We start from the raw sequence: 15556 nt of genomic DNA, 5'->3' as shown, positions 1-15556 counted from the left end.
CACCTAGAGGCCGGACATGCCACCTACTTCCAAGAACAGCATGGAGCTAGGGCAAGCAGGGAGCCTACCTTAGTTCCGCTGCACTGCCAACCAGGAGCTGTCTGAGGTAAGTGCTGCCTGGCCAGAACCCCCTGCCCCGGTTGGAACCCCTCTCTCACACTCCAGCTCTGAGCCCCTCCTGGAGCCTGCACCCCTGCCCCAGCACTGAAACCTGTTCTGCATTCCAAACCCCTCATCCCTGACCCCACCCCAGAGCCCACACCCCCAGCCGGAGCCCACATCCCCTCCTGCACTGCAAACCCCTCGGACTCAGCCTGCTCCCACACTCCAAATCCCTCATCCCTGGCCTGAGCCCACTCCTGCACTCCAAATCCCTCACCTGTTCCCGCACCCCACCCCAGCCTGGAGTCCCTTCCTGCATCCCGAACCTCTCATTTCTGGCCGCAGCCCGGAGCCTGCACCCCCAGTTAGAGCCCTAACCTCCTCCTGCACTCCAACCCCCTGTCCCAGCCCAGTGAAAGTGAGTGAGGGTGGGGAAGAGCGAGCGACTGAGGGAGTGGGGCTGGAGTGATTGGAGGGTGGGGCCTCAGAAGAGGTGGGGCTCAGAGAAGGGGCAGGGGAGGGGGTGGGGCCAGAGTGTTCAGTTTTGTGCAATTAGAAAATTGGTAAACCTACTGCCGGGACTGAAGCCAAAGCCCAAGGGCTCCAGCCCTGGGTGGCAGGGCTCAGGATACAGGTCCCCGCCCCAGAATTGAAACCCTTGGGCTTTGGCTTTTTCCCCCACCCCCACCCCCCGCAGGGCAGTGGGGCTCGGGCTTTGGTCCTCCCTCCTGGGGTCGTGTAATAACTTTTGTTGTCAGAAAGGGCTCACGGTGCAATGAAGTTAGAGAAGCACTGGCTTAAATGAAACTTGTTTGTTTATTTGGGGGGGGATGGGGTCAGGTCCAGGAAGGGATTTTTTGGGAGAATAGCCAAAAGTCTTATGGGTAGAACACTCACTTGGAGTGTGGGAGACTTAAGATAAAGTCCTTGGTCTGAGTCAGGCAGAGCAAATGCCCTAACCACTTGTCTTTCAGTTATGCTTGGGGCATCAATCTCTTCTTTTTTGTGAAAAACAAACACTCTGAAGAAGAGGAGATACTTTTAAAACCATTAAAATGTTCACAGTACAGGAAAACTGTTTCCCACCTTGCTCTATTCCCAATACCACATAAATGTAACCCACATTACTCTTGTGCCCCGTCAGTCACTGGTTTACACATACACATGAGGATTGTGTGTGTGTGTGGTACAGATACTAGTTCGTAATCTTAATCCTTTAGCTCAAGCACTAGAGGCTCATTCTTTTAGTGCAAGAAGTCTTGGGCTCGAAGACTGTTTAAAGCTCTTCAACGAAGACCACGGTTGACAACTTTGCTCCTCTGGCACAACAGAATTCTCAACAATAACAACAAATCTCATCTGTGCAGGAGCCAGACCCTTTTCTGGGGGGTGGTTTGAGATTGTGGAATGACCTCCTCCCCCAGGAACTCAGGGATTTTTGCCTTCTGTAACATATATGCATAGCAACAGGTACATTTACTGCATGCACACAACCCTACCCAAAACAACACTCCACTGCACACGCCTCTCCCTCTGGGGAGAGGATGAGAGAACAAACACCTGACCGATGTACAGTCTCATTACTGAACGTACTACTGGAAGATGCTCAGATACTACAGTAATGAGCATGGTATAAACCCCTCTATAGAATAGAATCTAATCCCCAGTGATGACTGATGGCAAACAGTCAACACAAGTGGTCCGTACAGAGACTTGAACTGCTGTGAACTTCAGTCACTTGTGATGAGCTTAGCAGGTGATGAATGTGAGCATCTGTCTCCTCTTCAGTGGCTGGTCCACATAACAGGTTAATGAGTCTGTTGCACCTGCCAGTCCTTTCACTTGAGCTGTACCCTAGTGCTGTTCTATCTTTGTCTTTCTTGCTGAAGTCTTAATTCCATATTAATTTGTATTACAGTAGAATCTATAGGTCTCAATTGAGAGAGGATCTTTTTCTCCCCCCCCCCCCCGCCCTTTGTGCCAGATGCTTTACATACACTGTGTAAAAAGAGTCCATGTCCTGAAGAGCTTACAGTCTAAGTAGTCCAGAGTGAGAGAGGTAAGTATTACTATCCCCCACTTGAGAGAGGAGGAACTGAGCTGCTGCGAGATTGCTACAGACTGTGTGAGAGCTTGGGCAAGTCACAAAGTTAGTAACTGGATCCAGATCTCCTGAATCCTGGTCCAGTGCATTAACAGCAAAACTATCCTCCACCACATGTAGATAGCAAAAACCACCAGGAATGAGATTCACCTAGGATGATTCTTCACATGTATAATACTGGTAGGGTGCCCACCTGGGTGAGCAGTTAATCCCCCTTTCCTGGGGAGGGCTATTGCTGTCTGTCCTTCCTACAGAGACAGTCAGGAGGGGGCTGTGGTGAAGGGAAGTACTTCTGCTTCCTCCCATTCTATATTCTAGTTCAGATGCTTGAGAAGAAAAGGAAGGTGTGCATGTGTGCTAGAAGTCCTGTGTACTTGCAGATCCACAGGAGGAGTGATATTGGAAAACAGTCTAGAGGTTTGAACTTTTTGTGTAATTTCTTTTCAGGCCTGGGTTTATAGAAGCAACACAACACTTCAATACTCTCATGAAAGACTGATCCTGAGAAGTAGACTGGAAGCTTGAACAGCTGACTCGTTTTTCTTCTGCAAACTAATCTGAGGTAAACTGTTTGTTTGGCTCTTTACTGCATGAGGACTTTTTATAAAAGCACCTTTTGTGGTTAACTGGGTCCGTGATCCACATCCCAGGGTGCTGACTACACTAGACTCTGTTACTTTCAGTAATCGTTTATTTCCTGGTGTTCTTGCTTTCATTTAGCCTTCAACTTAGTCTTCATAACTTCTATTTCTAAATGGCTTAGTGGCAGCTAGTGCAACAAAATAACTCTCGGGGCTGCAGGTAACAAGCTATCTTTTAAAAAAAAAATTGTTTTCAGACCTAACCCTAACTTGATATGACTCCAACACAGTGCCATTTTTTGGCATAATCAAGAAAAAATAAACTTGTTTAGATTAAACCACTACAGTAATCCCAGGTAATTAGTATAGCTCTTTCCCCCTGCTATCCTATTACCTCATAAAGTGTTGCTAAAGAGTTAATATTTCTTCAGTGGTTTCCTCTTGATTTATTTATATTTTCCAGATATGAGTAATAGGGTGTAGGAGTAATAGGTTATAAAATTGTTTTCCTTTCCACTTCAGTTGAATTTGTCCAGGCCACGTGAAATACCTTGAGGTTGTCTGTGTCACCTGATATGTAGTTCTTTACATCTCCTTCTTAGAAAAGCTATCTCAAACATCAACTAGAAGCAGTTGTATGGTGTGCCAGCATACAGTTACAGTGGTGCTTTATCCAGAAGGTATGCCTTGCATACCAGCTCAGGATGAAAAATGATCTGATTTTACTGATTAAATCATGTGGTGATGTTGAATGTTCAAGAGCAAGCATCAATGGAATTAGAATGATCTAAAATTCCTTTTGAATGCATGAAAAAATAAAATCCTGTTCTGTATTTTGGATTTGTGATAGCAGTAATAAGTTGTTTAAAACAGCCCTGGTTTTGATGTGAAGGGAAAACTATTGTTGGGGTTACTTTTAAAACTGGAGTGTGCAAAGCACTCGAAAATATCCTTTAGGGAACATTTACACTGTTGACAGGGAGGATGGACTATATGACTTAGTAGTTGTCCTCAATCTAATTTTTGTGATTAGCTATAGTTAGTATATGCTAATATAACTTCAGACTTTGCCAGATCATATTTGTGTGCATGTGATATTGGCCTAAAAAGACACATTTTTGCCTTCCTGTATCATGTTATGCAATGATTTCTTAACAAATGTGAGACACTCAGAAATTGGTCCATGTTGGGCATATCTTCTTAGTTTAAAAGATGGAGAGCTGTAGTATCCTCATACAGCACCTCCTGGTGGCTGTGGTTTTTTTTTTTAGAACTGCAGCATCATCAGACTCCTACAGAGCAGGTATCATAGACTTTAAAACCAGAAGGACCATCTTGATCATCTAGTCTGACCTCCTGCACATCGCAGGCTACAGAACTTCACCTGCCCACTCCTGTAATAGACCCCTAACTTCTGACTGAGTTACTGAAGTCCTCAAATCATGATTTAAAGACTTTGTTATGGAGAATCCACCATTTATACTAGTTTAAACATGCAAGTAACCCAAGCCCCATGCTGCAGAGGAAGAAAAAAAGTACTCAGGGTCCCTGCCAATCTGACCAGGGGGAAAATTCCTTTCTGACCCCAATATAGTGGTCAGTTGGCTCCTGACCACTTCAGCAGAAGTATGGTATGCATAAAATCTGAACATATTTAACAGGCCTAGATTCTACTGTGACATTTATGTGGATGGCCCTTATGTTTGTAAGGAATCCTTTTGACTTAATGAGATTCTGAGAGTGTGAGGACAAATGGATTCTTTTGCAGGATTTGGTGGGGAGGGGGATCTTTTTAATTTCTGCCCTTTTTCTATTTGCCATTCAAAGTTTGGATACTAATTCCTTGTTTGTATTTTATATAAGTTTAATGCAACGTTTGAGGCCAATCCTACAGAGCTATGGTCAGGAGATGGGTTGAATCAATGCATTTCCTATGTTCTATTTCCAGCCAGCTCTGGCTTCCTATTCTTTAGTACAATGACCTACAACAGACTATATGTTTCTGGGCAGATGTGACATTATATGATTAAAATATGACCATGTAGATCATTGTTGCTACTATGGTTATATAATTGCAACAAATCTTGTACAAAGTATGTTATGTAAACTGTCAATGGAAAGGTAATGGTTTGCTGAATATAATCTTATTTGTATGCATGTATCAGTTTTAGATCTAAAGTTATGAATATTGACTGTAGGCCTGTGTTCGCTCCTGTGATCACACCCACAAGGCAGCTTACTTCTAGTGTGGCCAGCCTCAAAGGGCACTTAACTCTCACAATGGACTATAGTAGAGTCTTATTTCTATCTGATGGACCTTCCTGTGGATGTTCTAGCTAGAGTATGGGTAAAGGCTGCCCTGACTCATCAAAGGGCATGTGACTAGGTCATGTGATACTAAACTCCATCTTGTGTGCCTATATTTTTCCACAAATTGTGCTAAGGGCTTTGTTTGGAACAATGAAGTTTCCCTCCACATGACAGAAGCTATAAAAGGCTCTGGAAACATCTTCATTTTGCCTCTTTCCTGCTCTGATCTTTGGACTATGGACATATATTAATGGGAGCAGTCTAACCAAGAGACTGAGGACCTTCCAATTAATTGGGAGCAACCAGAGACTTAACCAGTTAGCAGTTTACACCATCACTGCTTTAAGACTAATACAATTATTATTCTTTTATGTGTTTGATTCTTTTAACCAATTTTAACTCTCACCTTTTTCTTTCTATGAATAAACCTTTAAATATTAGATACTAAAAGATTGGTTGTAAGCGTGTATTTGGGTAAGATCTGAAATATTCATTAACTTGGTGGTTAATGTGTCTGATCGTTTGGGATTGGTAGACCTTTTTATATGACTAACAAGATTTTCAGTAATCCCCATCCTATATTTGACTTGGCTATCTGGGAAGAAGCCCAAGTCTGGGTTGCTTTTAAGGGAACTGTGTTTTGGCCAGTAAGGTATTGTAGAAGCTGTTTTGTTCCTGGCTTGGTGAAACTAAGTACTGGAATACCTGCCATCTTTTGGGGGACTGGCTGCCCCATTCTTTGCAGTTTCCCTAATTGAGCAAACTCAGTGTGGCCTCCCTGGGACCCTGGTCATAGCAGACCTGTGCCCTCTATGCTAGCTGAAGCATCACTAATTCCTCAGTTTAACCCAGTATCCACTAAACATTTCAGATTTTTGAGAACTTCATGTATATATTTTTTTTCTATTGTGTTTATTCTCAAATTTCCTAGGAAACAAGTTGCCTGGTAAAGTAGCTACTAAAACTGTCACTTTTAGTGCACATAATGCTGTTGTGGCAGTGATGGATTTGGTCACAAAACATGCTAAACTTCACCTGTAATACTTTTCTCTGCCAGATTTTGCCACCCTCATGCTAGATAGCAATTTACAGCCAGGGTTAAATAATCAGTGAAGCCCTGTGAGACTAAGGTACACTGTCCTGCAATTTGGATAAGGGGATGTAGATAGCAGTGCACACCAAAGTGCTGTGCTGGGCTGTAACTCCCCCACGTGGATGTTGTGGAGGGGAACTTAAAGATCCCAAGTTCACAGTAATGGACTTCACACACCCTATAGTCCTACCTGTGAAGCAGTGTAGGCATAGCCTAAGGTTAGTGGAAGTGAGAAGCCCTGTCTCATAAGGCTGACTTATTCCCTTCACAGCATGGGAATAGCTTACTAGGGGCAGCAGAGGTCAGGACCGCTGTTATCAAAACTTTCCATTTCAGTATTTGCTAATGTGACGCCACACCTGTGCCCACAGCGAGCAGGGCAACAAAAGGGATGTGTCTTCTTCCTGGTGCAGTTAGCTGACCTTTTCAAACCAGTAAAAAACTGAATGATGTAAATAGTTGTAAAAACAACTTATGTAAACTAACCCTTCAAGGGTTGCCTTTGGGTGTTGAATGGATTGCCTGAAGTAAAAACTACAACGTGCTTCTACTCTGTATGTTGGCAAGTGTGTTTATAGCAGCAACAAAAAGCCTTGAGGCTTTTGCAACAGATAGTTACTGTAGCTGGCTGAGCTCCTGTATGCTTCCTCAATCTCTTACCCAAAAGTACTCCCCATCTCTTGCTAGTTAAGAATGAAAAAACCTAGGAAAATATGCAAAAAAAAATTGTGCTTCCTTCCCCACAGCTCCCTGCCCCCACCCCAAGAAATTAATCAAAGTATTTGGTGTATATTGGAACAACCAGTTGAGTAATCAGGCCTAGGATAGGTTGGACAAATGAACATCTTGGGGGAAAGATAGTAGCTGAATTATTATGTGGAGACTTGAAAAGCTAATGCAAAGTGGCATATGTATGAGTAAGAAGCTGTGTCCCACCTCTTCAAAAATTGCCTGGCTCTGACTAGTGAAATGCATTTGGATCAATGGCTGGTTTCAACTAAGATCTGTGTACATGCCAAAGGATGGGATCCATCCTGTGACTCAGGCCTTGCCAACACTTGGGATGTGCCCCAACATGTGGTTGCAGTGGTGCAAACCCCAAGTGTAGACCAGGAAAGTGACTTGCATTGTAGATTTTATCCTGTTCCATTGTTTTTCCTTGCCTGAGGCTTTACACAAGTGCAACTTACACTAGGCTGAAATTGGGGCTAATTTCCAAGTGCAGGTATAAGCAGGGTCTGAATCAATGCTTCCCTGAGAGCTAGCTGAGAGGAGAAGAGACTGTGGGTGTGTGTTCTTGTAAATGTAGTTTGCTCCTGCTCTGTTTACATATTCATCAGGTACATCTTTGTCAAAGTGATCAACTTTGGTGTTGGATACAAATGACCTTGGTACTGAATGCAGGGGTAGTGAAATATGGTGACCAATATTATAATTATTGTAGGAGTACAGGAAAGCAGGACTTGCTTAACCTGTCCCAAATGAGGGGGGTTCACCCTCAGTGCAAAGAACCTCATTAAGCAGGGTCTCAAATGTCAGAGTCCTGTGAAAGTAAGAGGGGTGGCGGTAGGCATACCAGCCAGGAGGCCGCACATCTTCAAGGGTCCTCCCTAGACTGGTTTAATCTGTTCCTTACCAATGCTCAAAGAATAGAGCTAAACAGCTTCATTAGGAGCCTCTTTTGTTATTTTAATTGCTCAATCAGAGCTGAAACCAGTTCTGGTAGGCCTGTGTTTCTGTCCAGAGCTAAAAATCACTGGTTGCTGAAATCAGAGAGTGGCTGGTGGGAGCAGTGAGCATGTGGCTGACAGAAGCTAGTGGCCGGGGGGCATGCCCCCCCTCACGTGCACACACGTGTGCGGCGGGAGGAGAATTCATGCAGATGTACCTATGAACTCTGGGTCTGCACTGACCAGGCACAACTACTGTGAGTGGGGTGTTGGAAGGGGGCACACTACAAGAACTTGAGTGTTGGACTCAAGAACCTGAAGCAAAGGACGCTGCCCATTGTACTCTGGGGAGGGTGTCTTGCTCATGCTTTTTATATTTATGAATACTGCTTGTGCTATTACCTCAAATTAATGCTAGGTTACTTTTATTAAAGAAACTCTTTCTACTTCCAACTCTGTGCTTGCAAGAGGGGAAGAATTGCCTCTTAGAGGTGCCCAGGGGGTAGAGTGAAATTTTCCCAGGTTACTGGGTCGGGTCTTGAGCCGGTTCTGTTATATTGTTGAAAAGAAACCCCCCAGATATTGAACCCAGCCCTTCTTGCTGCCCACTCCAACTGGCAGAAGGGTTACAGAGGTAAAGTCTGAGCATTGGTTAAAAATCAATGGCTTGCAATCAGACATCAACTCAATAGACCTGTTCTATTATCTGTTAGAATAATTTATCTAAATTCTCTGCTAATGATGATGCCATACAATTCCTTACTCACAGAGCTGAGCTAATACCTGCTGTACTATAATGCCCTCTTTCGAGTTATTCCTCTTGAAGCTGAATCTGTGAAATTATTCTAAAGTAACAAAAGGGGAAGAGACAATATAGCAAGTCTTAAGAACAAGTAATACTGGGAAGCCCTGTTAGGGCTTTAGGGGTTGCAGGTTTGGGGAGGGGTTGTTTGTATTAGCACTGACCTTTCATCTGTCTAAGCAAAGTGAGTTGATTCATTATTGCTGTAATGAAATACCTCTGTAAAGGAGTCCTTAAGCTGAGAGGGAGGAAAAATCAATGCTGAATTTCTTTTGTGTGTCACAAGTCAACTGCTGCATAGTTGCAGTCCACTCACCGATCTTTTCATGGTGTGCTCCTCCACCACATATTTGACGGTCTGTTGCTGCCAGGGAGTAACACTGAAGATTTAGCTAAGCCAAATTTCTGCACTTTGGCAACCACTCTGGCCATTCCAGTCAGTAGCCTGTAACATGGACAGGGGTAAGAGGGCAGAGGCAGGGCCACAGCTGGGGGCGGGGCTGGGAACAGAGACTCAGGCAGGGAGCCAGGCACAAGACCAGTGACCAGGAGTGGAGCTGGGTGGTACTACCCCTTGTCCCATGTGGGGGCTAGCCTGGGCCCTAGCTGCATTTTTCATTCCTCCACACCCCCCTGGGGCAGCGTGCCCCACGGTTTGGGGACCTCTGGTATAAAGCCTAGTCCAGGATCTGTGTCCTAGGTGGATGGAAGTTAGGCCTGCTGATGAATTTCAAAAGCCCTGTCTATCCCAGAGTTGCTGCCACTCGAGAAGACATAGCTGTAGGCCCTGATATGCTGTTCTTAATCCAACATTGGCACTGGACTGGCAGCACTGGATGTGACTGCATGAACAGCCGTTGCAAAAGGATGTCGTAAAGTCTGTCATGAGAAGTCAGCAGGAACTGCAAGTGCAGGTGTTTCTCTTCAGGAGGCGGGCATATCTTGTGGGATGTTGCTTATTTGTACCTATTGGAACCATTGTCACCATTGCATGTAGTAGGCTGGCTCGATCTGTCACGGCACTTCGTGTCATCACTCTTAAAACTGCATCTTATTGAAGTTTTTGGGAGCGAGATCTAAGTTGACATGTATAAATTAGATGTTAGTAGTTGCCTTAGCCAAACTAAGGATACAGTATTCAGCACTGAATCAATGAGATGCATGTCCCAGCTTCTGCTCCTCACTGTTGCACAATATTCCACTGGAGCAAATACTAGTGCCAGGACTGAGGTTTGTAAAACATTTGCCTCTACTTCCCAGGAGGTTCTTGCTAGCTTCTGGGTCAAGGCAGTACAAAAGGTGATCTTTTTCTGTGTCTCTACATGGGACCAGTATGTTAGACTGTGATCCAGTTTGACTCCTAAATAAGTGATAACTGTCTGGAAAGTAAGTGGACAGTCTTCATCCTGGACTATAAAGAGGTGATTAGCCAGTCAACTGTTCCAATGGAAGGTAGTGGCCACTATCATAGATTCACTTACTTTGTCAGTGGAGACTTAGATTAAGTGGCCAGAACATTTATGTTCTGGCTGAGAGACCCTTCAATATCACATAGATCATTCCAAATCAGTGAGACAGATGTCATCCATCTATACATACTTAGTTGTTGGTAGGTCATAAGTATACATGTGGAAAAAGAGGGGAGCTAGAATGGATCTTTGTGGGAGTCTGTTACAGAGATGCCTAAGTCAGATGACTTTGTCTCCGGTTTGTAAGTTGAAACTCTGATTTTTATCATCACTTCCATGGACTTACAGAGAATAGTCTGCAACAACGTGGCAGTCAGCCCCAGGTGCCAGATGGTCTCATGTGCACCTGACAGACTTCCCCCTGCCATCTAAAAGGTGCCAACTTTTCTTGCCCTTCTCAAAGATATCTTGACTTACTTGATCTTGGGTACGCTGTCATCATCTGAGGACAGCCTGAACAAAGGCCAGCGGTGGTTTGATAACCTTTTTGATGCCCATCAGAATCAGTCTCTCCATAAGTTTGTATGTGAGACACAGGAGAGAAATCGGTTGGTACCTCTTGGGGATCTTCCAGCGGTTTTGCTGGTTCCAGAATGGCTATAACCTTTGCCTTGCACCAGATTTTTGGGACGCAGTTGTGCTGGAAATATTGGTTGAGGGACCAAACCTGTAAGCTTTTGGGTTTAGGCAGGAATTCCATTTGAAAAAAAAACAGGCTTGGAGCTTTTCCTGTTTTCATAAACATTATGGCCTGCTCCATCTCCATCTGAAAAAATAGCCATCAAGTTTGAATCTACACTAGGAGCCTGCCACCACTCTGTGACCTATATATACATCCATGTGACTGAAACTTATAAAGTTCTGCATATGGTCATTAGCCACCAGCTTAGATGTAATAGCATTTGCGGTGACTGGAAACCTCTTTTTGATGAGGCGGGAATCTCCAGAAAGTTTTAGTGGTCTGCTGTGCTTTCCAGATAAAATGAATACTGTCCATCTCTGGGACAGTCTCTATCGATCATGCCTGGTCTGATACAGCAGTCAAAATGTTGCTTGCTTTTATTAACAGCCCCTTTGTTTGTTACTATCAGATTTGAACTCTGGGTAGAGCTTGATGACCACATGGAGATATACTGTCAGCAATAGCTTCTAGAGATTGATTTCATAGCAACTGCCTGAACTAAATCACAGTTTGGTAGGAGTCCTTTTATATTTGGAAATGTCCAGTCCAGTTCCACCAGCTCACTGACAGATGTCTTTAGTTCTGCTTGAAAGACCTTCCATCAAGCATACAGAGTAGAATTTTTGGAAAGCTGTTTGATAGCCACAGGCCCAGAGTGATCAAGATGGCCAATACTGAGACTTCAGGAAAGCTTCAAGCACCCGCTGGCAGCAGTTTCTCAAAAGATGACAAGGTGATGTTAGGCGAAGAGTCGGTTGTCTATTTGCTACTGTGAAAGCCTGGTGTTTCTTTGGGTCATAGGAGTTGTAAATCAGTGACAGACGCCCACTTTGATAAACCTCTGTCAGGGTATTCCATCTATTGTAGGGACCTTCAATTCCCACCACCTCAACTGGAGAAGAGTCTGGGAAAGTGAGCAGAGTGAAGGTTTGCCCTGAACTGATGATGGCTTGTAGACATCGATCAGCATATGCTCACTCACCTTTACTGCTTGCCATTCTATGATGTAATTGGGCCCACATGTTTCTATAGTGACAGCAGACAGCTCTTCTCTAACATAACATCCCTTCCCATAGGGCTAGTGATGGTGATAAGCTATGACAGCATAGCCTAGAACTAAAAGTTGTGCATCCATGGTGGGAGTGTGTCTTCTGAAGCAAGATTACATGTCCTTCAAGGCTACTAACTAGGTGGAGGAGGATATCCATTTTCATTGTCTTATATTCCCTTTTGATATTGAAATGCAGCATCTCGAGAACTGACCCCAGTTCTCGAGTTTGTGGTGCTGGCCCTGAAAGGGGCCCCATTGGAGGACCACTGAATATTGCTTAGAAGGTGAGCCTGTGTTCTGCATGCACTCTACTTTTTGTTTTACTTTCCACTAGTCATGAATAATGCCATAAGAAGGTAATCTTTTGGAGGGGACATGTCTACTGCTGAACAGCGAAGTTAATAACTAGGACTAGACGCTAACAATTTTGATTTTTTTTTTTTTTTTTCCTGCTGTAAGACCTGTATATCTTAGATTTGGTAGCCAACACAAAATGTTCACTCTTGCTGTGGAAGTAGTACACTTAATATTGTAAACCATAGGCTCAGACCAGAAAAATCCTCAGAATCTAGGATTCTGCTAGGAGTCTACTACAGGCCACCTAACTAGGTGGAAGAGGTGGATGAGGCTTTTTTCAAGCAACTAACAAAATCATCCAAAGCCCAAGATTTGGTGGTGATGGGGGACTTCAACTATCCGGATATATGTTGGGAAAATAACACAGCGGGGCACAGACAATCCAACAAATTCTTGGACTGCATTGGAGACAACTTTTTATTTCAGAAGGTTGAAAAAGCTACTAGGGGGGAAGCTGTTCTAGACTTGATTTTAACAAATAGGGAGGAACTCGTTGAGAATGTGAAAGTAGAAGGCAGCCTGGGTGAAAGTGATCATGAAATCATAGAATTTGCAATTCTAAGGAAGGGTAGAAGGGAGAACAGCAAAATAGAGACAATGGATTTCAGGAAGGCAGATTTTGGGAAGCTCAGAGAGCTGATGGGTAAGGTCCCATGGGAATCAAGACTGAGGGGAAAAACAACTGAGGAGAGTTGGCAGTTTTTCAAAGGGACACTATTAAGGGCCCAAAAGCAAGCTATTCCGCTGGTTAGGAAAGATAGAAAATGTGGCAAAAGACCACCTTGGCTTAACCACGAGATCTTGCACGATCTAAAAAATAAAAAGGAGTCATATAAAAAATGGAAACTAGGACAGATTACAAAGGATGAATATAGGCAAACAACACAGGAATGCAGGGGCAAGATTAGAAAGGCAAAGGCACAAAATGAGCTCAAACTAGCTACAGGAATAAAAGGAAACAAGAAGACTTTTTATCAATACATTAGAAGCAAGAGGAAGACCAAAGACAGGGTAGGCCCACTGCTTAGTGAAGAGGGAGAAACAGTAACAGGAAACTTGGAAATGGCAGAGATGCTTAATGACTTCTTTGTTTCGGTCTTCACCGAGAAGTCTGAAGGAATGCCTAACATAGTGAATGCTAATGGGAAGGGGGTAGGTTTAGCGGATAAAATAAAAAAAGAACAAGTTAAAAATCACTTAGAAAAGTTAGATGCCTGCAAGTCACCCGGGCCTGATGAAATGCATCCTAGAATACTCAAGGAGCTAATAGAGGAGGTATCTGAGCCTCTAGCTATTATCTTTGGAAAGTCATGGGAGACGGGAGAGATTCCAGAAGACTGGAAAAGGGCAAATATAGTGCCCATCTATAAAAAGGGAAATAAAAACAACCCAGGTAACTACAGACCAGTTAGTTTAACTTCTGTGCCAGGGAAGATAATGGAGCAAGTAATTAAGGAAATCATCTGCAAACACTTGGAAGGTGGTAAGGTGATAGGGAACAGCCAGCATGGATTTGTGAAGAACAAATCATGTCAAACCAATCTGATAGCTTTCTTTGATAGGATAACGAGCCTTGTGGATAAGGGTGAAGCGGTGGATGTGGTATACCTAGACTTTAGTAAGGCATTTGATACGGTCTCGCATGATATTCTTATCGATAAACTAGGCAAATACAAATTAGATGGGGCTACTATAAGGTGGGTGCATAACTGGCTGGATAACCGTACTCAGAGAGTTGTTATTAATGGTTCCCAATCCTGCTGGAAAGGCGTAACGAGTGGGGTTCCGCAGGGGTCTGTTTTGGGACCGGCTCTGTTCAATATCTTCATCAACGACTTAGATATTGGCATAGAAAGTACGCTTATTAAGTTTGCGGATGATACCAAACTGGGAGGGATTGCAACTACTTTGGAGGACAGGGTCATAATTCAAAATGATCTGGACAAATTGGAGAAATGGGCTGAGGTAAACAGGATGAAGTTTAACAAAGACAAATGCAAAGTGCTCCACTTAGGAAAGAACAATCAGTTTCACACATACAGAATGGGAAAAGACTGTCTAGGAAGGAGTACGGCAGAAAGGGATCTAGGGGTTATAGTGGACCACAAGCTAAATATGAGTCAACAGTGTGATGCTGTTGCAAAAAAAGCAAACATGATTCTGGGATGCATTAACAGGTGTGTTGTGAGCAAGACACGAGAAGTCATTCTTCCGCTCTACTCTGCTCTGGTTAGGCCTCAGCTGGAGTATTGTGTCCAGTTCTGGGCGCCGCATTTTAAAAAAGATGTGGAGAAATTGGAAAGGGTCCAAAGAAGAGCAACAAGAATGATTAAAGGTCTTGAGAACATGACCTATGAAGGAAGGCTGAAAGAACTGGGTTTGTTTAGTTTGGAAAAGAGAAGACTGAGAGGGGACATGATAGCAGTTTTCAGGTATCTAAAAGGGTGTCATAAGGAGGAGGGAGAGAACTTGTTCACCTTAGCCTCTAAGGATAGAACCAGAAACAATGGGTTTAAACTGCAGCAAGGGAGGTCTAGGTTGGACATTAGGAAAAAGTTCCTAACTGTCAGGGTGGTTAAACACTGGAACAAATTGCCTAGGGAGGTTGTGGAATCTCCGTCTCTGGAGATATTTAAGAGTAGGTTAGATAAATGTCTATCAGGGATGGTCTAGACAGTATTTGGTCCTGCCATGCGGGCAGGGGACTGGACTCGATGACCTCTCGAGGTCCCTTCCAGTCCTATAATCTATGAATCTATGAATCTATGAATCTGGAGGTTTCAACATCCTCCCTCTTCCGAACACCTTGTTCTGTGTGTCTTCCTGGAAATGGCCCTGTACCATAAGAGACTTAGGTTTGCAATGCCTATTCAGATCTTGAAGTGAGAGGCTGTAAGCAGTGGAAACTCTTTTCAGAAACTGGAATCCCCACAGCATGTGGTCTGTAGTCAGTGCACTTTTCTTTTTGAGCTGCATATGTCCCTCAAGTAATCTCCTGAGGGATTAAGCAAATACAGAATCTGGTCAGCATTTCTGACGTTTTAAAAAACAAACAAAAACAATGTCTTTAGTTTAAGGACTGGTAATCTGGTCATTTGAAGGGAATGACTCACTCTTTCTTTCACAATGAAGTAACTGATCTAATTACTTTGTTGCTTTGATAATGACAGTTTTGTTGGGGAGGTTTTAAGGCCTTTATCCCTTATAGTTCAAGGATAGGTCTAATTCCCAGTGTGGTGTAAAGCCTCAGAAAGGAGGCTTGATACTTGGAGTGGCCTCTCCCCTCTCCTTGCTTGGGTTGGGTTCTGAATACCTGGTGCCTTCACCCAAGGGGG

General features: G+C 43.7%; 1 long non-coding RNA gene across 1 annotated transcript in view; it reads left to right on the top strand.

The window, feature by feature from the left end:
• The window catches only part of LOC117878667, a 52450-nt gene that overhangs the window by 17200 nt on the left and 19694 nt on the right, over positions 1-15556 (top strand). The window contains exon 2 of the long non-coding RNA XR_004646051.1: positions 2654-2768. This is a non-coding gene — a long non-coding RNA (uncharacterized LOC117878667). The remainder of the gene's footprint in view (positions 1-2653; positions 2769-15556) is intronic.

Source organism: Trachemys scripta, chromosome 6, assembly GCF_013100865.1.
Source record: "Trachemys scripta elegans isolate TJP31775 chromosome 6, CAS_Tse_1.0, whole genome shotgun sequence".
NCBI classification, from domain to species: Eukaryota; Metazoa; Chordata; order Testudines; family Emydidae; genus Trachemys; species Trachemys scripta.
This window is presented reverse-complemented; position numbering and strand designations above follow the sequence as displayed.